This window comes from Agrilus planipennis, unplaced genomic scaffold (assembly GCF_000699045.2).
Source record: "Agrilus planipennis isolate EAB-ADULT unplaced genomic scaffold, Apla_2.0 scaffold116, whole genome shotgun sequence".
Taxonomy (NCBI): Eukaryota; Metazoa; Arthropoda; class Insecta; order Coleoptera; family Buprestidae; genus Agrilus; species Agrilus planipennis.
In genome coordinates this window covers 830,300-857,677 of record NW_020438978.1, presented here as the reverse complement: position 1 = coordinate 857,677, position 27,378 = coordinate 830,300, and the positions used below count along the sequence as shown (strand labels likewise).

At 34.6% G+C, this 27,378-nt stretch overlaps 1 protein-coding gene across 1 annotated transcript in view; it reads left to right on the top strand.

Annotated features, from left to right (window-relative positions):
• The first annotated feature begins 14,637 nt into the window (after positions 1-14,637).
• The window catches only part of LOC108735576, a 356,390-nt gene continuing 343,649 nt past the window's right edge, over positions 14,638-27,378 (top strand). Inside the window, exon 1 of the mRNA XM_018467573.2 lies at positions 14,638-14,961. The gene's annotated coding sequence lies outside the window, so the exon portion shown is untranslated. The remainder of the gene's footprint in view (positions 14,962-27,378) is intronic.

Sequence of the window (27,378 nt, the reverse complement as noted above, 5' to 3'; positions counted from 1 at the left end):
AGTATAGAAAAGTGGGGAAAAGTGTCCAAAATGGCGCTAGCATAGGCAAAAGGTACGTATGATATGAATGTAGCAGTTGTTGACGGGTTGAAGTGTGTCGAGCTAGAAAAAATAATATTTTTTTAGTTACTAAAGTGGTTAGTGACAGTCCAGTATACCAAACCTATTTTTCTATACTATTTTAATAACTTTTCTTAACTATTCGATTTATTTGAAATTTACACTGTTGCTACTGTGGCGCCACCCTAATTTAACGCAGTTTGACGGACACTTTTTAACAACAGAGATGGTACTCCTTATATTTACCTTCGTAATTTGTAATTTAGGCAACAGATCCTTTACATTACCTAGACCCTCATTTGTTAACGATGGTTTTTAGGTATAAAATTTGAAAACGTGTAGCTGTATATAACTTTACATGCTGTATTTTAACTCTAAAATTCTAAGTATATTTAGAAACATGTGCTCGTCTTGCACGCTTGCTTAGCGCCATCAAAGTAGAATATTTCAAAATTAAATAACTTTTCGTAACATACTGATACACGCACCTGACAATAGATGGCAGCACATGTATTATTATTTAGAAACAATGTTATATAATATGTATCGGGAAGTGACACAAACATTCAGTCTTCTGTACAAATATTAACAATCAATTTGTGGAGATATGGTACAATCAATAACGCGATGCTTTCGCGATTTGTAAATCACGTATCTTCCGACGTTGACGAATCGTTATCACAATCCTATTGTTACAGTATTTAATGTTGATGAGGGTATTAATACAATTAATGTTCAAGATGATATCAATAGTGAAGCAAATTTTCTTAACAATGTATTTATGTAATGTGTTTTTATGTAACACGATTTATGTATAATATGTTATCTAATTGATATAGGTAAATAAATACGAAAAAAAAAGTATACATTGCACATGCTTTTAGTGTTATAATTATAAGAGATACGTTTATTTATTTTGTCTATTGCATTTTCAAAGTCTATTGCACTTAAAGAATAAACTCTAATCGCACAATTTTTTTTTGGTGAAAATGACTCGTAAAGTAGACTTCTAGTACATTTTTAATTACTAATAGTGGTTAATATGCAATATTAATGTGAAAATTCATTTTCGATTTTCCATCCACTACAATATTTTTCCTCATTAACTTGAGGAAGTTTGTAGTGGATAGAAAATCGAAAATGAATTTTCACATTAAGACTTCTAGTAGTTTTCAATGTTAATATATTATTTAGTTTTATGTCCTTGTCTTTTATAATTAAATAAAATAATTCGAAGTGGTCTATATTCTGTCGAAACTGCCAGACGCGGATCGCGATTTCGATCTTTTTGGATCTCATCAGCGCGTCGCAGACAGCTCCGAACGGACACAGACCAACTTTTACCTGCTGTCTTAACAGCGCGTTTTAGAAAATACCGCAAATGGAGCGGTAAACGCCATCTGTAGTACGATGCTACATTTTAGGATTACGTATGCTCCCAACAAGGTCCATTTAAATATATGGATATCTACTTACTGAAACGAATCCCGGCGTGATAGGCACGTTACCATAATCGAATAAAATAATTCGAAGTGGTCTCTATTCTGTCGAAACTGCCAGACCACTCCATATATTATATAAATGGACCTTGTTGGAGCATACGTAATCCTAAAATGTAGCATCGTACTACAGATGGCGTTTACCGCGCTATTTGTGCTATTTTATTTTCTAATTAAGTTTTCTTTGTTTATGGATTTTTATCGCCTCTCTGGATAATCTTGGATAGTAACTTCAAGTATTAAATATTAATCGGACACCGTCGAAAAGAATTAGTTGGTCTTGTTTTCCGAGTGTGTGTTCTGCTATGCTAATTTTTGTGTCTTGCTCAACCAACAGTTTCTTTTGCGCTCGGATATTCTCATATCAATAGATCTTTTTGAGATAGGTACTGATGTAAACCTTGGTAGATCCCTGAAGATGGCCGAGAGTCCCTTTTATCTTTTGTAGATCTAAGGGGTCCTTAATCTTTTTGGTAGGAATGTAAATGGGGTTAATCCGATGTTTTTCTAATACTCTGGCTGTTTTGTTTATGGTACCTTCTCAATATGGTGAGAAAACTTATCCCTAGTAAAAGATTTTTTTCTTTGAATGTCCTGTTAGAACACGCTTTTAGGACCAGTTTGATTTTTGTAGAGCGGCAACCATTTTCCTTAAACTCTGTTCCTAGTTCCTAGGCGTTCCAATTCCTCTCTTAAGAATATTCTGTTTGGTAAATTAGCCCAGCCCGGTTAGGTAATGCAGTGATCACTCCCATTTTCTATGTTGGATGGTGATTGAACTGTTTGTGCAATTATCAGTCAGTGTGTCGCCTTACTAAACACCCTGTGTCTTAGTCTGCCACTTGGTTTCCGTAAAACTAGGATATGTAAAAGATAATCCTCCTTTTTCCAGAGTTAACTTTATTTTGCTGCTCTGGTCATTGAAATGGTTTAGAAATACATAAACAAAGAAATGTACACCTCGTGAGTGTTGTCTTTTCCTACCGTAACCTCCTTATGATTCTAATAAAATTATTGCTCGGTAACTTATGACAAAGGGGATTAAGTTAGGTTATGGTAAGTCATTTAGATATGAGTTCAATTTGGTGGTTTTACCTACTTTCTTTTAACCTCCAAACTAAGGGAAGGAATGGTTTTTGCGCCCAAAAAATATAACAGTACAAATATATTTTGCATCTAAACACTTCAATAAAGCTGTTGAACCATCCTAGTATGGCAGTTCAGCGTACATAAACTTAACTTATGACGACCTGTAAAAAATTTCGGTACATTAGGGCAGAGCCGGACAAACTAATTTCGTAGGAGCCGCTACCTGAGGTTAGTTTGAGTCACTCCGTACCCTTAAATGAGTACGAGAGAATAAGCAGTAATGACCCATATTGCTTTCTCTTTTTCTTCTCCCTTCCATTCCCATATCAAGCCCCTTCATCCCGTAGACGAGCGAAGTCTCTCGCGCAACTTAAATAATACTTACGAAAATTTTCGTTCGCAATACTACTGGGTTTGGATATGGAAGAGGGGACTCACTACGAAATGGAAGGGATAAGAAAAGGAAAGAATCATCTCATTCGCACTCGCAGGATCAATGAGGAGTTCCTTGGCTATACCTGAGGAGAACTCGGGAGTAAAAAAAAAAAGAGCCAAGTTTGCCCGGCTCTGAATTGGGGCATTAGGTAGATCAAAGGAATGAACCTACTGAACACATACCCTAACAAAGGCTAGCAGTGATCGTTTTATTAAATTTTCAATACGATCACGGCTACGATGATCCTTTTGAAAACAATATATAGGGTTGTTTGGAAAGTCATTTCGTTTTTTTTTTGTGGAAATGAAAGACAGTTTTCGTATAATAAACAAATACTTTATTAAATTATATATTGACCGTTCTGGTCCAACACCTTTTGCCATCTTTCTGGTAGTAGCATAATTCCACGCTCATAAAATTTTTGGTCTTTGCTGGCAAAAAACTGATCGAGGAGGTTTTTGACCTCCTCATTTGAGGTGAAGGTTTTACCGTCTAAAAAATTTTGGAGTGACCGGAACAAATAATAATCCGATGGTGCCAGGTCTGGAGAATATGGTGGGTGTAGCATTGTATCCCATTCAAGCTGTAAAAGCTTTTGGCGAGTGACCAAACTTGTGTGAGGTCTCGCGTTGTCTTGGTGAAACACTACACCTTTCCTGTTGATTAGTTCTGACCTTTTCTGTTGAAGTGCATCATTCAGTTTGTCCAGCTGATGACAGTAGACTTCCGAATTAATCGTTGTGTTATCCGGTAAAAGCTCAAAAAAAACGATTCCTTTAAAATCCCACCAAACAGACAGCATCACCTTTTTTTGGTGAATATCGGCTTTGGAAATGGTTTGAGCCGGTTCATCTTTTTTGCTCCATGACCTCTTGCGTTTGACGTTGTTGTATACAACCCATTTTTCGTCCCCAGTGATGATGCGCTTCAAAAACGGATCATTTTCGTGACGTTTGAGAAGCGAATCGCAGACGTCAATGCGGCGACACAGATTTCTCTCTGTGAGAACATGGGGAACCCATACATCGAGCTTCGAGGATAATCCCAGGCCTTTCAAGTGGTCATAAACTGTTGAATTTGATAAATTTAACCTCAATCCGATCTCACGTGTTGTTATTCGCCGGTTCACATCAACTAATGCCTTTATCGCGTCTTTATCAGCTTCAACCGGCCTTCCCGAACGTGGTGCATCTTCGACATCAAAATTGCCGGATCGAAATTTAGCGAACCAGTTCTGGCACTGGCGTACTGTCAACACACCTTCTCCATACACATCAGTCAATTTCTTTCTGGCTTGAACAGCATTTTTACCCTTTCTGTAGTAAAACAGTAAGATATGTCGAAAATGCTGCTTATCGCTCTCCATGTTTAAAAGGGCACCAACTAAAAACTACTGCGTAGAATTAATTGGAATTTTTCACACACAAGTGTTGCTATATGAGCTCTCAAAGCATATAAAAATTATACGGCTTAAATGTGAAGTTGGGTGTAAAAGAATACAATTAAATCCTCTGTCGGGAAAAAACGAAAGGACTTTCCGAACAACCCGATACTACTCTTCAAACGACCACGTGTTTCTGTCACCGTGAAAGTGATATTTTGTTTACTTTAAAATAAAACTGCCACTACCTTATTTGGAATTAAAAAAAATCATTGCTCTCTGTTTTGTTTAATGAACACCTTGTATTAAATTCGTAAAGACACCAGCCACATGCGTGTTTGTTTTGTTCTTCAACAGTTCAATTTTATTTTTATAAAAGCCCCTCATGCATTTCATTTAGAGGAGCGGAGGTCTGTAGTCATCCTTTCAATTCGAAGAACCCCAAGTGCTAATTTTGTTTTGCAAAGGGGGATACACACAACTTACGAATGAAACGGTCTGCTGTCTGTATCCATCCCATGACGAAGTTTGTAATAAAACTTGAAGGATCGCAATCGTCAACAGACGCAGACGCCGCGCCGTCCGCGTCGTTGGATGACATGACGGCGGAAAAGAGGAATTCCTTATAGTATTACCAATAAGAGGAGATCCAGTTTTTCATTGATAAAACTGTGGGGTTACAACTTTATAATTAGGCATGCTCTTACAGGAAAGTTTCGGAATTTTATGAAAAAAAAAAAATAGCGGGACTATGAATTTCATTTTAAACAAGGTTTTATTAAAATTTCTGTTAATAATATAAAATGACGAATTGCTACCGACAGCAGTCACTACTCTATGTACAAAATTAATGAATTAAAGAAAAATATATGAAATAACCAGAAAATTTGCGATTTGCAATATTATAATAGCTACAATTTGTATGTAAGTAAAGCAAGTCTGCGGCAGATGCGATTTTATAACTCCTTTAACAATCACATGAATTAATTAATGTGAATTAAGTTTTGAATTAATATTTTACCATTATAGAAACTGATAACCTCAAATAAATGAGGAAAAATTATTGTTGCTGTCATGTCCTCGTCGGGAATCGAACCTGAGGTCCTTGGCTTTACGCACCATTACTTTACCACTAACAATAAGCTTCGAGAGACGACAGCAGCAATATACCTAACTATGTAGGTCACAGAATCGTCGAACTAACGTGTAATCATTATTAACAATGAAGCATTTAGAATTCTTGTAGGGTTAATTTATATGTTACCGGAAATGTCCGAAATCTAGGAATACAATTATAATATACAGAATATACAATTCCGAGGCTATTTAGGAAATCTATAAAATATTGTTTCTAAGATTTTTTAATACACACATATCCTGGGAAATGTATACATTTCTTAGGAATTGAAAATTCTTCTAAAATACAAAATACATAAATTTATGCATAGAGAAAAGAAGATTATTTATTACTGTCGATTTAGGCTAAGGCTTTTTTATACGGTGCATCATAAAACTCTAACATTAATAAACTGCAAAGGTTTGACCTTCTTGTCATAGTTTACACTTTACTAACTAAATGAAAAGAAGCAGCAAGTGAAAATTGATAAAACCATCAGTAAAACGTCCTATACTATGTAACCACACAGAGAAGATGCAGTAAAAACAAAACTTAAGTTTTTGGATCAACGCAGCACTACCACTGAGGATGTCAGCCGCAGTAGCCGACGAAACGTCTGGACAGAATAGTTCACTTAAACCAGCATTTCTTTCATTTTTAAACGTGATGGTGACGTTAACAATACTTGTGGATTTATTGTTCTGAATAACCAAGTCTGGCCCTAGCACGCTGAGTTCTTCTGGTAGCCTCTCTATTTTTTGGTCAATTGTTATTGTGCCAGTAAAATTACTGATTTTGATAAACCTGTTAAGGATGTTATTGTGTCTTTAGTTTCAAGTTTCTGAGTGGAACATGCTATGACATATAAGATGGGGAGAGCTTCCTTAGCGTAACCACAAACTCCGCATCTATTGTCACTATTGCACCATCTCTTGGTGCCATTGATAGATAGAACATCCAGCCTGGCTAGATGTGCAGTCTGTAAATCTTGTAAATTTACTATCTCTGATGAATTTATTTGACCATTTAAAATAAGTTTGAAGGCTATTCCCTGGCCTAGCTTGACCGATAGTGATGATAGTATTCTTGTAGTGCTATTCGTAGCCCTCTGACAACTTGGGAGCGGGAGCTCGGAGAGGTAGTGATGGTTCTCTATGCATTTGAAAACGATTTTGTTGGTTGCCACATCCTCGGACCATGAGATATTGATGTTCTTTTTTAGTCGTATAGCAGTGTAGCGACCACGAGCGTGATTGTGTGCGAACGGGCATACGTGTGTGTGAGCGGCTTATCGATTCTCCGACTAGCCGCGGGCGCTTTTCTTCATGTGCGCCGTATCTGTAAACGTGTGTGTCGTACCTGCGTTCCGGGAAAGCAATTAAACCGTTTAAAGAAAACGAGACTTCTCTGGACGGCTGGAGAATGTTCCCGAAAGGAGGCAAAGGAGTATAAAAAGGAAGAGACGATCGCCGAAGTAGAGTAGAAATAAATTGACCGTTGCAGAACTGAATCAAGAGATAAATCGACAGTGATAGAAGTGAAATAAATAGAACAGTGAATAGTAACAGCAGTGTAAATAAATAGAATAATTACGTAACTTTAGTAATAATTTTGTCGGTTTTTTGTTGTTAATAATAAAAATAAATACTAGTCCGACACAAATAAAAACAGTATAATTTGGATCACACTAATACACCAAAAAAAACACATAAAACGAATAATAAAAGAAGATCACAACACAAAGATTAAAACAAACAATAAATATAAATAAATAGTCAATCGCATGTATAGGTAACAGAAAGAAAGATCAAGACTTACTACCCTAACATGATACAAAATTTCCGTTTATATATGGTAATTGTTCCAATTCAATGTTAACTGATAACCGTACCGTTTCAGTTCTTATTGTTAGATTTATAATAATTTTGGTTGTATGTACATTCTCCGGATTTTTATTATAAACTAGCCGCTACAATTTAATAGTGTTTTTAAGTTCAATAATAATTAGTGTAAATAAATAGTTTTCTTCTTAAAAGTTAATTTGTTAAACCCACGAACATTACAAGCAGCATTTCTGGCTCTCGTTTAGACCATTGCTTAGCATTCGGGAGGACGCCGGTTCGATTCCGGGTCCGTCTGCCTTGGTCCAAGTTTTTCTGTGGTTTTCTTGGATCACCTAAGCAAATGCTGAGGCAGTCATATTCCACAGATAATCTTTCATTCTCTTCTGTCTTCATTTCGTCCGTCTCATCTTTCTCCCCGAGCCACCACCCACCCATTCCCACGATTCCTGAAAGCAGTCTTCCGCCCTACCTTCCGGCGTAGTCCGGAGGGACTGCCCGCCCATCAGCATTACCGGCTGGTGGGAATGAAACACCCAAGTTTTTTTTTTTTTTACTCTCGACCATATATTTTTAGCGTTAGTGGAGAAGTTAGCCAGTCCATTGTCTTTGTTTCCAGATAGGAAACGACACATGACGCTTCTGCTTGGTTCTGATTTTATTCTTCTGGTAACGATTTTACTAAGGGAGCCCCAAACCAGTTTAGCGATGTCAGGATTGATCAAGTTCATCGGTATTACGTCCAGTATGTACATTAGCTTTCCGAGACGGATTACTCCGTTGTTGTGTGGAAGCTGCTGTAGTAGGTATTGATGGAGTTGGGATCACAATGTTTTGGGTATTATTGACCGATGTCGGGGCAGGAGCTTGTATTATATGATTTGTGGTTATGGAGCTTATGATTGCTGGTATCACTATTTCCGATAGTAGTTGTTACTGATGGAGCAAGAGCCACGTCGTTTTGGCTGTTTTTCGATTCATATAACTTCGTAGTGAATACCATGGACGCATTTTCGTACGTGGAATCTTCATCAAATCCTCATGTATCTTACAGTAATGAACTTTTATAACCTTAAATGGGTATGTGCCAGAGCCCCTGTATCCGCACACACCCCATTGAACGATAAGGATGAGGTTTGATTGGTGCCTTTTGGTATGTTTGACGTAGTCTGCTCTGTCTTTAAAGATGCCTCCGATACGCCAATTGGTGGTCACATATATAAACTAACGCCAAGACATCAGTTGTGTTTGTTAGCATGGCAATTGATAGACAAAATCAATAAANCGATCGAGATTGCCGTATTGGTCATACTATAGATTCGGGAGGGCACCGGTTTGATTCTGGTTTGCCCTGCCAAGCTTTTCTGTGGTTTCCTGTTTCCTGGAATCACTTACCATTAGTCAGTTGGTGGGGCAGTAATATTCCATGGATAAACTGTTTGCTTATATCTGTCTATCTTCATTTCTACATTCTATTTTTAATTAAAAATTACTAGTTTTGATGTGTCCAGCGCTAGTAAATGTCAATATTTGGTCTGCTGCGGTCGGTCGTCGGGTCATAGGTATTGGAAGGGATGGTAGTGGTTGTGCCTTAACGCCCGATGACGAAAGCGTTAGATGAAATTAGATTACATTAGGCAAAAGAAACGAAAGGCTTAGTCCAGTGATTCCTAACCTTTTTTAATATTGTTACTCCTGTGACCAATTAAGAAAACTGATTTTACCCTGACCTTTAAATGTTATCATATAATTATATTTAATAATTTAACTGATTAAAAAAAGTATTTTTGAGTGAAATTTAATAATTAATAATGGATTCTAACGGACGGTGGGCGCGACAGTATAGAAAAGGTTAAAAGCGTTCGAAAAGTGTTATCGGCGAATGATGATACCGTGGATAGAGAAGGTTAGAAATGAAGAGGTATTACAAAGATTAGGAGAACAGAAGACTCTATGGAAGGAGGCAGAAACGGAAGTTAGGAGGGGTAGAGGTAGACCTAGATTAGATTACTGTTCGCAAATAGTTAAGGATGTGGGATGTACTAGTTTTGGGGAAATGCGAAGATTAGCTCAGGATAGGAAAGAGTGGAGATGCGTGTTCAACCAGTCTTAGGACTGAGGTTTTCTCTAAAGAAAAGTACATTCTACAAGTATAAGATATTACAGTATTAGTGTGATTAGTGCAGAGAGTGTAAAATTTCGACATTTCAAAACTCGATTTGCCGATAAAAACATTTTAAACACTTGTAATAATAATATAAATTTGGAAGACAATTTTAAACAATACCGCAGCTGACATCCTGGGGGTAATCCCATATAAACGATCCAAGTAGTATTTTTAATACTAAAATTCGTAAATTATTTTTGACAGCCACTGGTAGATACCTCCGATTCAATTTTGATGAACAAATTTTGCATCTGTCGTTACATTGGAAAAAGAGGTGCCAATAGCCTTTAATAGCTTCTTAGGATTGTTTACATTCTTCTAGTCTAAGGCGTTGCAGTTAATATTGCATTCATTTACCTCGAACTCGTATGTTTCAGACTGCGCTTTGCCTAGTTTGAATAAAGAACCAAAGAAAGTAATCTGAAGCCAAAGGAAATATTTTTCACTTCGTAAATGAAAAAGTTTAGGTTTATTATAGTTATAGGGTTACTGTTTTTTCGGAATCGTTTATATGTATGTAAGTTGGGTCTTAACTGAAATAATTAATTAACAAGTTGTTTTTATGAATCGATTTGGAAAACAATCTCTGGTCGAATCGGTTATTTGAAATAGTTCCGACTTCTGTAAATTTTAACGTTAAAAACTAATTTTTTCCTTTTAGTAGGTGCAAGGCTTTCTAGAGGTAGACTGTAAGTCAATGTCAATGATTGTACGCTGTGGTGCTGAATAGACTGGTATGGTACAGATTTTTATGTATACTTCGTTTAGTTTCTCTAGCGATGTGACCTTTAGTTTGACCTGCACAAAGTAGAAAAGAACAGCACTAGGCCAGAAAAGAATGGAGACAACTCTTGGCCAAACTCTTAACCGGTGAGGAGTGTATAATCCGTACAGTACTGCACGGAAAAATTGACCATTTTATCCACTACAATTGCATTGCTCAAATGTGCTGTTATTGGTACCAATTACTACTGAAAATGTCAACGAGATGTTTATTTACATTTGAAGACATATTAAAGGCTTCAACACTTGTTTTCGACTCGCACTACTATTCATGATTGAACAAAACTTTTGGCAGGTACTGTATGAAAAAGTATGTTTAATGAACAAGAGTCGAGAGTATAATAAGCTTTTTTCTTCCTACTTACGATTTTGCCAGCGCGCATGCAAGACATTGGAAGGGGCACATCGCTAGAGAAAGTAAATGAAGTATAGTTATAAACGATAAAAACGTACACTAATTTAAACACTTTAATTATGCATAGATGAAATAATAAATGTAATAAACAATAAAAGCACGTGGTGATAGATATATATAGATTTTACATTAAAAATTAAGACATACAATCTATTTAGAGAAAACCTTGTATCAAAAGACGAAACGTCGCTGTTGGCTGTTATAAATAAAATGTTTGTTTCTTATTTTGGCTTTCATTCTTATAATCAGGGCATATGATTTCATTATCAGGGGCGTACTTAGGACGCTCAGCTGTTGTGTGTGGAAACCGATGTGCAAACACATAAAAAATGAAATTCGACATCCAACTTGGTGAGAACAGTTTAATAGTTCTTGGTGAGTAATTTAACGAGAATACCAGATTTGGATTGCAAGTTTGAACTTATTTGTTTTCATCAGCACATAACAGGCAGTCTCGATAAATTACCGACCTACCGAAGTTGTTCCGTAAAACCGAAACTATCGGATATCAGCAACAAAAATTTAACCGAAACCGTAACCAAACTGAAGCGGAATCTAAATTTTAAGGTAATTGTTTTTCTTCTCTAATTATATTACCAGATTATAACCTAGAAATAAAGAAAAATCGTTACCTATTTGTATTTTCCTTTTAAAGTTCCTTAAAAATCGAATATCAGTATCTCAAACTATTCGAAAACTATCGGATAATCCAAAATAATTTCATATCCATAACCGTATCTAAAACCGTCAAAATATTATTCATACATCCCTGCTACAGAGAGAATATCGCCATCTGCTAACTTTGTACTGGTGATTTATAACATCTATTATGTTTGTTATAGTGTTCACTAGTTTCCAAAACACTGTACTTATTATCTAGTAGCGCTTAAATAAAACTGAATAGCCAGCAATAATTCTGTTCAGGTGTTTCTGTTAGGTTGTGATGTTTGTCGTCAAAACGTACGTTTAATAGTACAGTCATTTAGTTCGAAAAATAGTGGTTACCTGGAATGTTTTACGGGAGTTTTGAAATTTGGTAATTTTATAGATTTTGATGTGCTCTTTCCGAATTTCGACTTTGCCACCTCGTATTTTTGCCGCTCGTGTCGCCATATTGGAAAAATGGCGCCAAGAAGCAGTGTTTTGACAATATCTCTTTTCCGACTCATTTTACGATAAAAACAGTTATATACAAAATGAAACTAGAAACAATTACCTACAATTTATGTATCTATCTTTTTTTCATAAAGTTAATAGTTTAGGCGTACGAGCGCCGCAAAGTGTACTCCAACACGCATTTTGGTCAAAAAACTCATTTCCACACCACCTTGAGGTAGAGTAAGCGGTGCGTTTTTTTTTAACGTGGTATCCCCCCATTTTTTATCAAATAGGCGACATAATTTTAACATGGATGATTTAAAAAAACATTTAGTTTTATATTGTTATAGTATGTCTGAAGATAACGTTCGTTGGTTTTTTTTGTAAGTTATGCTATTGTAATTTAAACAAATACAAGTGTTAACAGAATTTCTTTGTGTTTTATTTAAAATTTAAATGCATATAATAATGCATATTTTGACGATTCTTAAAGCATATTTGCATGCATATATTTGCTATTTTTTAGTGCATATATTCCGAACTCTACTGATGACTCAGACTAAATATTTCTATTCAGCTCTACCAAAACGCGCGTTGGAGTACACTTTGCGGCGCTCGTACGCCAAAACTATTGACTTTATGGAAAAAAGGTAGATACAAAAATTGTAGGCAATTGTCCCTAGTTTCATTTTATATCTAACTGTTTTTATCGTAAAATGAGTTGGAAAGGAGATATTGCCAAAAAACTACATTTAGGCGCCATTTTTCCAATATGGTGGTGCGAGCGGCAAATATACGAGGTGGCAAAGTTGAAATTCGGAATGAGCACCACAAAATCTATAAAATTACCAATTTTCAAAATTTCCGGAAAACTTTCCAGGCAAAACTACCAAATGACTGTACTATAAGGTTCATAAAAGAAAGAAATGCCCATTTTTGTGGAACGTTTCAATCGAAGCGATTGTCACGCTTTCATTTTGTACTTGAATTTTAGTTTTCCTTTATGTTTTGAAAATGTGCTTATTGTGTTTCCTCTATAATTTCCATGTAACATCTTGAAATTTTTCATTTATGTTACTTAACAATCAACTCAACTTTACATAAGAAGTTTAAAAAGGCTTAAATGGTACAAAAAAAATTGGGAAACACCACAGAGATGAGTAGGAAGTGTACTGCTATATCCTTCCATTCCGTTCCGAATCACTCTCCCACCACACAGCCGTTAGAGAGAAGTAGAGGAAGCTATCTATTTTTAAAAATATAGAATACATTATAACTAAATTTCTCTTGGAATTCACATTCTTCAGTGGCATAGGGGTTTTCACATGCCTGTATTAAAAATGCCTCTCTTAAAAATTTCTATTTATCCCACCAGATTGTTTTTTTTTTTAATTCTCGTCTACATCGCATTTCATTAAAATTGTTTCACAAAATTCACCCTGTGATAAAGGATCCTAAAGATGGAGATTCTGAACTTTGTTAAACTTATAGGCTAGGTACCTAAGTATGTAACTTTTCCGCGAACCGCGAGTGCAATCTTCTGGCCATCATTTTAAGTTAAAGTGAAGTTATCATTAAAGTATGTTTCCAAATAGTTGATTTATCAATCTTCATACTAAAAAGTCATAGCAAAAAAAGTGTTTGAGAGTTTTTATGTTAGTCAAGTTTTCGGAAAAATGATTGAAAACAATTTTCGAGACTTGATGGGTTCTGTTTTAAAAGAATGGTTTGACTAAATTAGTACAAAAAAGAAAATATTTATGACATAACAATAAATGTGAATTTTAGCACTTATTATTTGACTAGAGGTTTCGTACAAATCTCTTTTCTTCCTCAAATAGAATCTTTGCAATAATGGTAACTGATACAGTCGAAAAACAGTGTAATTTTTAATTTTTTCAGTTTCATGCTGTAAATGAACTGTTGTTGAAACCGAATTATTTTGGCTCCAAAGCCAATTATAATATAAAATAAACCATTAAAGAAAAACAAAGAAGGTTGCAATATAGAATCTTTGTTTAAAAAACTTCATATTGATTTTAATTACATAGATTTAAAAGTTAATAAGGAAGTTTAACATTACCTAATCCTCTAAAATATGATCAATTACAGTATTCGTAGTTGATAGTTTCATTAGAGAAACATTAAAGAAAACGAAAATTAAGAGAAAAAAAAATATTTTAAACGATCTGTGTACATAATTTATAAGGAAAGAAAAATTAATTATTCTATGAAATTACAAGTACTTACTTCTGATTTGAAAGCATATTTTCATGATATACCCAAATTTTTTAGAAACACATAATAATTTAATCAAATTGCTGTAAACAAAAGAAATACATGGCAACGATATCACTCAGAAAATGAGAAGTGCGTATATTAATCGAGCGCTTAATCAAATAAAATGAAGTGCAACATAAAATCTTTAGTAATACAAGTTTTATAAAATCGAGTTTAAAATAATTTTTTTCCTTTAGATTTTTATCATTTCTGAAGTGCACTTTTTAATTTTGTTTCATTCGTGCTTAAGACTTGCAATACAATACAAGAATGTTGCTATGACGACTGATGTAGGATTCATAATTTGAGAGGGATGAGACGATAATAGATCTTAAATTATCGGTCAGACCGTAAGCTGGGAACCCTCTTGTAATTCGCGCAGTCGCACATAAGAATGAGGAAGTCCGGCTCGGCTAAATTGACTCGACGTCGCCGACGCTGTACCGCCGAGCTAAAGCAGCGAACGAACAAAACCAAACTCAACGTGTTTCATATCTAGTTCGTATTTCGTATAGTTATATCGCTGACACGACCGGCGAGCCATATATACACATTACTCATTGCGTATATCGAGAGTTCCTCGCCGATACTTGCAACGCACCGGCCGCTGTTATGTTGTTCTTTTGATACATTGTTCAAGTTCGCTTTTATTTGTAACAGATAATAACAGTGCGGATCGTTATCTTATCGGGTTGTTTGTGTAGTTTGTTGTATATAATTGTAATTTGTGTTTTATTCATCATCCGTCCACACTGGTGACGAAACTAATTGATTTTTCAAGAAGCGATGTTGCAGGTACTTGCATACGTTTTGTAGGTTACGATTTTGTGACTATCGCTTTCAGTAGTAGCGTAGCCGACTTTACGATTTTATTATTCTGTCAATACTAACGTGGGAGTGCGTTCCTTTTATTTTGAACGAATAATGATGTCAGCGGAATTGGAATAACTAAAGGCGCCAACATGAAAATTTGTCGATTTTCTCACTGATAGTGAAATTGCAATATCATTCGTATTTTCTTTGTATAATGTTAGCACAAGTATAAAATTATCGTTTATTTTGGGTTTCCCTTATACTGTCGTGTCGTCTTGTTTTGATGGTGGTAATCGATATTTAAAGCTTTGCGTCTATTCTCTCACGTTACAGCTGAAGGTTCAAGGTTGAAGGATTTTGAAATTTAGGTTTAGATATCTAAGGGTAGAACAATACAAATTATATACTCGTCATCATTATTCAGATATTGTTAAATTTGTATCATTCAAATATTCTTAAAATTTGCTATCGTTACTAGGCAGGTGTTATTATGAAACGAAATTTTTCGATTTTGGATTGGTAATCGTTATTCTGGTTCTAAAATCTCTGAGAGTTTATATTTACACCTACCTAGCGTAAACAGATTGTGAGCCATGACATTGAAAACCAAGTTTATTTTATTAATTCCTTTGATCTTTCTGTTGCTAGTATAGTAATTTAAATCTATTTAGTTATGTCTAGTCCAAACTAAAACTATAAAAACCTTAAATGCTAGAAAGACATCCTATTTAAACCGCTACCAAAAACACGAATCGCGTTATAAAATTTTTGTTAGTTTTAATTTTTTATGTTCAGTATTTTTAATCGGTCAAAAAAAAAGAACTTGATGATCAAACACCCCTCTGAAATTGACATTTTTTTCTGTAAATTTGATCTCCGTTTTTCCAATTGTTATTGAGTAATTGATACTTCAAAATACAAACCTGATAATCCTTACAACTTTCCACTAATAAAAGTTGGACTAATATTGTAAAATCGAATAACAATATTGAAGCGGACATTTTCAAATTATTATTGTTGATTTTTTTATGACAAAAATTTTTTTTTACGACTTTGGAACCAATGGTGAGCTAACGAGGAAAATACGTGGACTATCTACATGCAGATTTATTGGTTCAAGATTTGCGGTCGCAATTTTCCATTTTTAAATGTATAAATATTTGCTTATAGCTTGATTTGAATATTCATATTATCCGATATTTGAATAGGCATGTATTTGTAAATGCACAAGTATTTGAACAATCAAATATTCAATAGTTACATATTTGAATATCCAAATATTGAATCAAACATTTGAATAGCTGAATTCTTCATATACATACATACAAGATTATTCACGTTACACGACACGAAAGATTACGTTCTTAGATTTTTAAAAAGTTTTGTTGTGATAGAAATCCAGACATGTGATTTATTTGAAATACTTGCATTTAAAATACTATTTGTAAAATGCAAAATACATTTTTGTCGTTAAAAGTTTTGCTTCTCACTCATCAAACATTATATAAAATGATGAATGAAAGTTGCTCACATTGGCCATTGAAGGTATTAGAAATTTAAAAGGGGTCAAAGAGACATTCCATGAATGTCTTCTAATTCTTTAATTGAAGAGAGCCCAAAAAATTCTAAATTATTTGGGAATGGATAATATAAAATATTGATCGACTTATCGTACCTTTAGCAGGAACTACGAAATTCTAGGAATTACGACAAAACAGCCCGCAAAACTATATCGAATTGATATACGTCAGCTGTGTAAAACTGAAAACTACAAGATATTGTGGTGTGCTAATAAATGCGTATAATCCAAAATTCTTAGAAAATGATTCGAAAAACTTCACTTATTAGATGAACCCAAAGCTAAAGAAACTATGAATTCCATTTGTTTCTGTTATTACAATGTGTAAAAGATCCGAAACAAAATGGGGTTGTAAATATTTTGATATAAAATGATTGATGTTGATTTTACATCAATAAAATTATTTGCAACCCTATTTTGACTCTGATCTTTCACGGTAAACAAACTATTTTCCAATTAAAACGGGTGATAAAGGCAAATAAGGAATAATATAGAAGAGTTATTTGTTGCTGAAATGAATAAACAATAGCATAAATATAGAAAAACTATATGTCAATCGCTTCAAACAGAAAAATATGAATCATACTCAATCTTCGCAGCTGGTGATATAGTGCAAACACCACTATTAGCCTAGAAAAACTCCAATATTTAAAAAAATGAGAAAATGCCTCCAAGGTTTTTTATTTTATACTTAAGTAAATGTAGAAAATTAAATGAGTACTACAAAAAGTATTTATTTGAAAAAAGTATTTTGAAAATACGTACTTCGCAGTCAGCATTCAAAATACAAAAGGGGAGTCTATTTTGTATTTTACATTTGAAATAACAAATCAAAAAACAAAAACATTTTGCATATCTCTAATTGACAGCATATGGGAAACGTTTTTATTATTAATTTTACGATAAAAAGTTACTCTTTATAAAAAGTCCTGCATGGTCTACAACACTTAATGACATCATCAGACTTAATAATTTTTCAGTCATATACAAGTTTTGACATAAAGCATGAGATTTGTGCAGCAATAAAGTACCTTTATTTTTGAAAGTACTAAAAACGGTTATAAAGAAAAGTTGTTGAGAATTACCAAATCTATAGTTACAAGTGTGTAACCATATCTATCAATTACTAAATTATGATTTTGTATATTTCTTCACTCTTGCCCCTATGATTGAATACTTACGCATGCACATTAACAATAATACAATTCTGGTCAAAGTTGCCGTGTAAATGATACGTTTGTCAGTCAGCCCCCAAGTAGTATTAGCCCAGGGCCCCACAAATTCACGCTTCGCTTCTAAATATTGGAAAATGAAGATGACTCGACACAAAATCTGAAGAGTCCGATTGAATGACGTATCCAAAATGAATCCAAGATTCACTACATTCGGTGAAATATTTGTCTATATTGACATATAGTACATTCAGAAATCTTATATTAGTTTGTCAAGTAGCAATTTTATATTCAAACGTCTTCTATTCTTATCATTCAAATATTCTTAAAATTTGCTATCGTTACTAGGCAGGTGTTATTATGAAACGAAATTTTTCGATTTTGGATTGGTAATCGTTATTCTGGTTCTAAAATCTCTGAGAGTTTATATTTACACCTACCTAGCGTAAACAGATTGTGAGCCATGACATTGAAAACCAAGTTTATTTTATTAATTCCTTTGATCTTTCTGTTGCTAGTATAGTAATTTAAATCTATTTAGTTATGTCTNTTCCCTAAAACTAGAACAACTCACATCCGTAACTATTTGCGAACAGTAATCTAATCTAGGTCTACTTCTACCTCTCCTAACTCCTGTTTCTGCCTCTAATCTGTATCTGACTAGACCTTCATGCTTGAGAAGGTGTCCTACCAACGTATCTCGCCTATTTCTTATTGACTTTCATAGAGTCCTCTGTTCTCCTATTCTTTCTAATAAATCTTCATTTCTAACCTTCTCTATCCACGTTATCCTCATCATTCGTCTATTTAAAACCACATTTCGAAGGTTTCTAACCTTTTCTTTTCCGCCGCGCCCATTGTTCATGTTTCGCACCCGTACAGCGCCGCGCTCCAAACATGCAACTTTAACAACTTTTTTCGAATTTCTAAATTAATCATTCGCGAGCATAGAAGTGACTTCTTTTTATTAAAGGCGACACGACCCTGCGCGATTCGCTGCTTTATATCGCTACTACTCCTTCCGTCCTGACTTATCTGACTTCCTAAATATCTAAAATCAGCCACTTCTTCTAATTTTTCGCCTCCTATCTTTATATTCGCTCTTTGCCTACTTTTTATTCTCTTGCATACCAGTATTTTAGTTTTACTTTTATTTATTTTCATACAGTACTGATCTGTCAGTACCGCTTCAATCAATCAATTGAGGTATTGTTTTTTTTTCTTGCAATTATAAATTTAAACAACTAATTCCTATAGAAATTCTGCAAGCAACACTAAATCCATCGGCCAAGCTTCACAATCAAAATTTGCAAATTTTTTGTTTATTGAAAAGAATTGAGATCGTTTTTAGCCGGCCGTGATCAATCAAGAATCGCTTTGCGATCGAGATTGCCGTATTGGTCATACTATAGATTCGGGAGGGCACCGGTTTGATTCTGGTTTGCCCTGCCAAGCTTTTCTGTGGTTTCCTGTTTCCTGGAATCACTTACCATTAGTCAGTTGGTGGGGCAGTAATATTCCATGGATAAACTGTTTGCTTATATCTGTCTATCTTCATTTCTACATTCTATTTTTAATTAAAAATTACTAGTTTTGATGTGTCCAGCGCTAGTAAATGTCAATATTTGGTCTGCTGCGGTCGGTCGTCGGGTCATAGGTATTGGAAGGGATGGTAGTGGTTGTGCCTTAACGCCCGATGACGAAAGCGTTAGATGAAATTAGATTACATTAGGCAAAAGAAACGAAAGGCTTAGTCCAGTGATTCCTAACCTTTTTTAATATTGTTACTCCTGTGACCAATTAAGAAAACTGATTTTACCCTGACCTTTAAATGTTATCAATACAAACAAATACAAATATTTTTAATAATCACAAATTGCACATCAGTATTATAATATTATATACCTAAACAATAAATTAAGTAAAAATAGTTAGTGTAATGGTTGGTATTATTATGTATAATTTAGTTTTTTTATGTAAGCTTTAATTTCGCTTAAAGAGTATCCTAAATCATGTTTCACATTTAGAAGAATTCTGGTCTTTTTTTTCAGTGTAACTAAAGTTGGGAAACCACTCTCACATCTATAGGTGCTGGCAAAGGGTATTAACATTTTTAAAGCTCTGTTAGAGCTAGAGCAGGATATTCAGCACTAGCTTTTCTACGTCTACGTTTTTAATAATGTTATCATCCATAGTAAATCGTCTCAATATCCAAGAACTGGACTGACGATTATCCATATCCGGAAAATATTGCTTCAGTGAGTTTATTGATGCAGATAAATGCCGAACCACAGAATTTTCAATATTTATCAATTGTGCATAAATAACGGCATATCTGTAATTTTATATTTTTACTATCTACCTGCGTATTTTAGACCGTAATTATTAGGTTCTTTATTACCCCCACATAATAATTGATTTACCCCCGCGGGGGTAACTTTTGCTTTGTGTTCTATTGTTAATTTATATACATTTTTCTTTTAAGAAATTGCTAAACATTTTCGTCTAGTACTGTACAGTTCTAGCCGATCTCCTAGGACCGCCCATCGAGAGCTCTGCTCGTTCAAGGTTGTTACAACTATTTCTGTCTTGCTCACGCCTAGTGTGTATTCGTTCTAACTTCTCGCAGATTTCTTCAAGGTCACAATTCTAATAAATTGAAATGGACTGTATCTATGATGTGCTGTACACCATCAACAACGGTACCCATTCGTCCAAATTTGGCTAGGTCCAACTAATCTGTGGGTATTTAACTGTTGTTTTTTTTAATCAAGCGTTTTATGGTACAAAAAAAACCGAATGTTCTTTTCAAATAACTATAATTATTTGTTAGTAAGTGCTTTGTTATTAATAAAACACTGTAATTTACTGTTCCGTACATTCATATGGTGCCTTTGTCACTCAAAGCCAGTCACGCACTTGACAATCTTCATTCTCTTTTGATAAAGGAGAACTTATTTAAACGAAATACCAACAATATCTGCATTATATCTGCCTTTTTTGAATATATGACACTCAAGATATTGAACGAATTTGTGGTAGCCTTCGTTCGATGAAGGAATATTTTAATGTCAATAACCAAACATTTAGATGTCTCCATACCGTAACCACAGACGTACATACAAAATAGTTTATTAAAAGTAATTAGCAGCAACCATGTTATGAAACCCCTATTCCACATTCATACTTATTTATATATAATAGCGTCAGGTGTTTGCGCTAGCACTAGCCGTTCAGAAATCCGGATCCTCTTGGAAAAATCGCTTCCACTTTATAATAATATCAAACCGTACTAAAGTGAAATAATATTTTGGTAAGAAACTAGCAAACAACATAAAAATTAATGGTCCATCCATGTCTTTCACTTATTGTTGGGGATGAATTTAATGTTACTTTTTTTGACGCTAAACTAAGGGTACGAAGGGGTACATCGAATAACTACATAGTTCATTTACGACTGATCCGAGAAAGCAAATGTCTATTCATGTATGGTATTGACTACAGTGCCTCTGTAATGACAGTGTGATGACCATACGATTTGCGATCGCTATTCGTTTAAACATCGTCAAAGTTAACAAGCGTTTCAGTGGAGAAGAAATTTAATTTCTATAATTTTAAGCATGTTTTGAATTTTTTTTACAATAACGTACAATTAATAAAAACTGTTTCAATTAATAAATGGATAAATCATATAGAATTGTTCATCAAAAAATGCATAATCATGGAAAAGTTAATTCGCTGCATAACTTTTTAGATATTACCACACTATTGGAACTCTTGTTTTGCTAAAAATTTGAATATGGTAACCGAAGTAAAATCTATCAAGAAAAATCATATTGTAAAAAAACATAAATAAGATATTTAGTTTGTATAAAGAGTAATATAATATATTAGGAAAGGAGTCAGTCAAGGATGCGCATTTTCACTGCTATTTTTTAATCTATACATCGAGGCGCGATCAACGTCATTAAAGACAGCACAACTGTAGGGATACATATACAGGGGCAAAATATTTGTATGCTTAGATTTGCGGATGATATAGCAGTATTAGCATCTAGCAAGGAGGAGCTCTAAATAAAATGGAAGCGGTATTGACAAAACAGTAGGGAAAAAGGGACAAAACAAAAGGGAAGAAAAAGTAGGGAAAGAGCCAATATACAGATAGGAAACAAAGGATTAGAAGAAATGGCTGATTTTAAGTATCTGGGAAGTCAGATAAGTCAGGATGAAAGGAGCAGTAGGGATATAAAGCAGAGGATAGCGCAGGGTCCTGTCGCCTTCAATAAAAAGATGTCACTTCTATGCTTGCGAACGATTAATTTAGAAATTCGAAAATGATTGTAAAAGGTGTATGCTTGGACTTCGGTGCTGTACGACTGCCAAATATGGACGGTGGGCGCTGCGGAAAAGAAAAGGTTGGAAATGTGGTGTTACCGGTGAATGATGACTATACCGTGGATAGAGAAGGTTAGAAATGAAGAGATATTAGAAAGAATAGGAGAACAGAGGACTCTATGGAAGTCAATAAAAAATAGGCGAGATAGGTTGGTAGGACACCTTCTCAGGCATGAAGGTCTAGTCAGAGACATATTAGAGGCAGAAACAGGAGTTAGGAGGGGACCTAGATTAGATTGATGTTCGCAAATAGTTCTTGTTTTAAGAAAATGTGAAGATTAGTTCAGGATAGGAGGGAGTGGAGGTGCGTGTCCAACCAGTCTTAGGACCTTCTGGGTAACAGTGTTCTACAAATCAAAAATATACTTGGAAATTTTGAAGAATTAGACAGATTAAGAGCATTTTAAATTAAAGGATGATTCCGAAGATGAATATTTTTATTAGTAAATGTTTATGAATTATTTGACCTCTTTTATCGTTAATGTGAGAAAAATTTTAATTTTAATTTCTACTTAAAATACTTATATGCAAAATGAAATCAGTTAATTTATTTAAACCAGCCCACTTAAAAATTTCATTTAAAGAAAGCATTAAATTATTAAATTAACTGTCACTCGTTCAAAGCAACCTGAAGTCGACCATTAGTGAAGCAACGTCTCAGTTCATTTTACTTTGGAGACGGAGGATGGACTCAAAATGACTAAATGTGCGTTTATCTGGTAGGTACTCAAATGGCCTTTATTTGAATTTTATCGAGAAACATAAAATTTTCTAAATGATTGTTAAAATAATCGTACTTCAAACAATAAAATTGTATGTGTGGCGTGGTAATTCCCATTTGTGAGCAATTTTACAATTGTTTTGTTCGCATTAAAATAACCTTGTATATGTTTTTGTATTTTATGCTCTAAATATTTAACAATGGCTTGGTTGGGTTAGTACCTTAAATTTGTCTAATTGGCTACTGTCTCGCAGTCGTTATGTGGGAAACGCATGGAATGAAAAATACAATAGCTGCCACGTAATTAGACAAATGTCCATGCAATAACTAAATCGTATAAACAAAATTGTTTGCTGTATGTATTTATGCAACGTCAAAAATTATATATGCACATGATTTGTTACATAAGGACGGACAAGTATTGCCTGATTGTCTTTCTTTTTGCATCGAATGGTAATAAAAAAAATCCATGTACAAACAGTGAATCGCCATCTAGTGGGTATTTGTTGCAACTGAATTTGTTTTGGTAAAATGGATTCATCATTTTTATATAATTGAACAAGAGTGACAATGGGATAAAATGCTACTACTCTGTAGAGGTTAATTGCATCTTTAATTATACTTTTTTTCCTGTTGATGGGTCCTTCTTTGTCACATTCCATATTTCTTTATGATTCCATCAATGATAGCAGAAGTTTTGGGTTCTCCCTTAGACTTACTCTTGATGTTTGTTAAATTGTTGCTTCTTGCCAAAAAATAAGAAACATATTTTTGCTATATCTAAAGGATTTGCTTTCTTGGTGGCCAACCTCTCTCTAACCATTGCCTGGACTAAATATTTGAAAGTCAACACTCCTCTTGAAGTCATCCGCAACCAAATTATAGGGTTGTTCGGAAAGTCATTTCGTTTTTTTTTTGTGGAAATGAAAGACAGTTTTCGTATAATAAACAAATACTTTATTAAATTATATATTGACCGTTCTGGTCCAACACCTTTTGCCATCTTTCTGGTAGTAGCATAATTCCACGCTCATAAAATTTTTGGTCTTTGCTGGCAAAAAACTGATCGAGGAGGTTTTTGACCTCCTCATTTGAGGTGAAGGTTTTACCGTCTAAAAAATTTTGGAGTGACCGGAACAAATAATAATCCGATGGTGCCAGGTCTGGAGAATATGGTGGGTGTAGCATTGTATCCCATTCAAGCTGTAAAAGCTTTTGGCGAGTGACCAAACTTGTGTGAGGTCTCGCGTTGTCTTGGTGAAACACTACACCTTTCCTGTTGATTAGTTCTGACCTTTTCTGTTGAAGTGCATCATTCAGTTTGTCCAGCTGATGACAGTAGACTTCCGAATTAATCGTTGTGTTATCCGGTAAAAGCTCAAAAAAAACGATTCCTTTAAAATCCCACCAAACAGACAGCATCACCTTTTTTTGGTGAATATCGGCTTTGGAAATGGTTTGAGCCGGTTCATCTTTTTTGCTCCATGACCTCTTGCGTTTGACGTTGTTGTATACAACCCATTTTTCGTCCCCAGTGATGATGCGCTTCAAAAACGGATCATTTTCGTGACGTTTGAGAAGCGAATCGCAGACGTCAATGCGGCGACACAGATTTCTCTCTGTGAGAACATGGGGAACCCATACATCGAGCTTCGAGGATAATCCCAGGCCTTTCAAGTGGTCATAAACTGTTGAATTTGATAAATTTAACCTCAATCCGATCTCACGTGTTGTTATTCGCCGGTTCACATCAACTAATGCCTTTATCGCGTCTTTATCAGCTTCAACCGGCCTTCCCGAACGTGGTGCATCTTCGACATCAAAATTGCCGGATCGAAATTTAGCGAACCAGTTCTGGCACTGGCGTACTGTCAACACACCTTCTCCATACACATCAGTCAATTTCTTTCTGGCTTGAACAGCATTTTTACCCTTTCTGTAGTAAAACAGTAAGATATGTCGAAAATGCTGCTTATCGCTCTCCATATTTAAAAGGGCACCAACCAAAAACTACTGCGTAGAATTAATTGGAATTTTTCACACACAAGCCTTGCTATATGAGCTCTCAAAGCTTATAAAAATTATACGGCTTAAATGTGAAGTTGGATGCAAAAGAATACAATTAAATCCTCTGTCGAAAGAAAACGAAATGACTTTCCCAACAACCCTATATTTAGTTGCGACTGACAAATGTTAACGTCAATCAATTCTGCCAAACGCTCTTTGTCGTTCACATTTTCATCGTCGTTCTGGGCTTTCTAAGAATATTTTGTACCACCGATAAACGTTGATTCGGTCAAAGGTAGCATCACTATATGCCAAAGTCAACATTCGGAATACGTCCGCGCCCTTAATTTTGTTGTTTTTCACTCAAAATTTGATACAGATCCTTTGATCCATTTTTTGGAATAAGCAAAAATCGAATCGTAATCAACATTGTCTTGATTCGAGACTTCTGAAAACGCAATTTTTTTGGTTTTAGCTCGCCTTTGGACTTCCATTCAGCAGATTGACGCTTAGTTTCAGGGTCATATTTAAAGCACCATGACTCATCACCAGTTATGATCGAATCAAGAAAGTCTGGATCGTTTTCAGCAGTTTTAACAATGTCGTTGCAATGCTCCACACGAGCAATTTTCTGATCTTCATTTAATTCATGTTGAACAAAACGCGCACAGACCTTTCTTTTACCCAAATCTTCAATTAAAATTCTCAAAATAGTGTTTTTACTCGTATTTAATTCCTCAGCCAACATTCTCGTAGTAAAATTTGTATCGATACCAATGATTTCACGGACTTTTTCCAATAATTCAGCACGATTACTAGCTTCTGGACGACCTAGCCTTAGGTCGTCATTGAAATCCTGACTACCATTTTTAAATCGTGTAAACCACGTATAAACTTAAGTACGGCTCATACAATCATCACCATAAACTTTTTTCATGATTTTGTATGTCTCAGCGAATTTTTTTTCAAGTTTAAGACAAAATTTTATATTTGCTTTTTGTACCATTTTTGCTTTGTAACGTTAGCACACTTTTTCTTTTATTGAAATGACTGTAACTTTCACATTTGTCATCCGATTTAAAAGAATTTTGGTGCGTTTGAAAGAGGATGAATGTATCTTTTTAATGCTGCAAATTTGCAATAGATGGCACTGCATGTTGTATGATTTAAATATAAAGTTCGGTTATTTTTGGGACACACTGTGTAGTCGAACTTGTCGGTATAAGTGAGATACATGAGTACCAACATAACGCCACAAAAAAATCAAAAATCAAATTATATAAATATACACAATATTTTGTTCAAAGATTTACCAAGGAAAAGCGATTCATTTTTATTGATACTATAAATAAATCTGCTATTAACGAAAAAAAGTTATACAACACTATTTCTAAAATAGGAAAATGTTTCTAAATCAAAAACTCGGAAACCACTTTGCCAAAGCAAATAGTCATAAATTATTCTGGTTCGAAGTTCTAAAAAATATAACAAAAGAACCACTTAAATAGGTTTATTACAAAACCAAACAAATAGTTACCTAACTACAAAAAAATACAACGGGGCGCTTAATAATTACTACTCTCTCCATTGATGGGACTGCTGGTGATTACCCTCGGAATTCCCCTGACGATGAGGTCTTTATGAGCTTTAATTCCTTACGGAACAGACTAACCCAGGGGTCGGCAACCTGCGGCTCGCGAGCCGCATACGGCTCTTTGGATGTGAAGCTGCGGCTCTTTAGTTCCACACGAAAATATTATTTATTTTATCAAAAAAAAAAAACATTTAAAAATCGTTCTGAATTGATTAACGAAGATTAGGCACTGATTCTATCTCTCAGCCGCTTGTACTCGCTTTTCACCGCATCCCTATAGTCTTCCAGATTGCTACAGTGAGGTGGAGAAGTTGGCATGTGGAGTGCTGACTATCTTCGAATCGACATATTGGTGCGAGCAAGCCCCCTGCATGAATATAATTAAAAGTAAAGCAAGAAGCCAACTAACAAATGAAAATTTAGAGTCGTGTTTGAAACTTCAAACAACAAGTTATGAGCCAAATGTATCCAAACTTTCCAAAACCATGCAAAGCCAGCACTCCCATTGAATTTGTTTGCTCAATTGTATGTTATTATTCTTTTTTTATTCTAACTACAAGTTACATTGTTTAGTAAAGTTTAAATTTTCTACTTGAATAACCATGCAAAGCCATGGTTCCCATTAAATTTGTTTGCTCAATTGTTTGTTATTGAAGTACATGTTAGTGTTGTATATAAATAGATATTTTTTCTTATGAATAAATAGATATTCTTTCTTATGAATAAATAGATTGGTTTTTTATCAAAAAAAATTATTTAAATGCGAGTACTATTTATTTTTGGCAAGAAAAAATTTTGTGGCTCTTTAAAAACTTTGAAATTTTGTAAATTGTAATTTTCGACTCTTCCGACTCAAAAGGTTGCCGACCCCTGGTATAGACCAAATGAAAAAAGATAACTGAATACTAGTAAGCGGTGCAGCGGTTAGAGG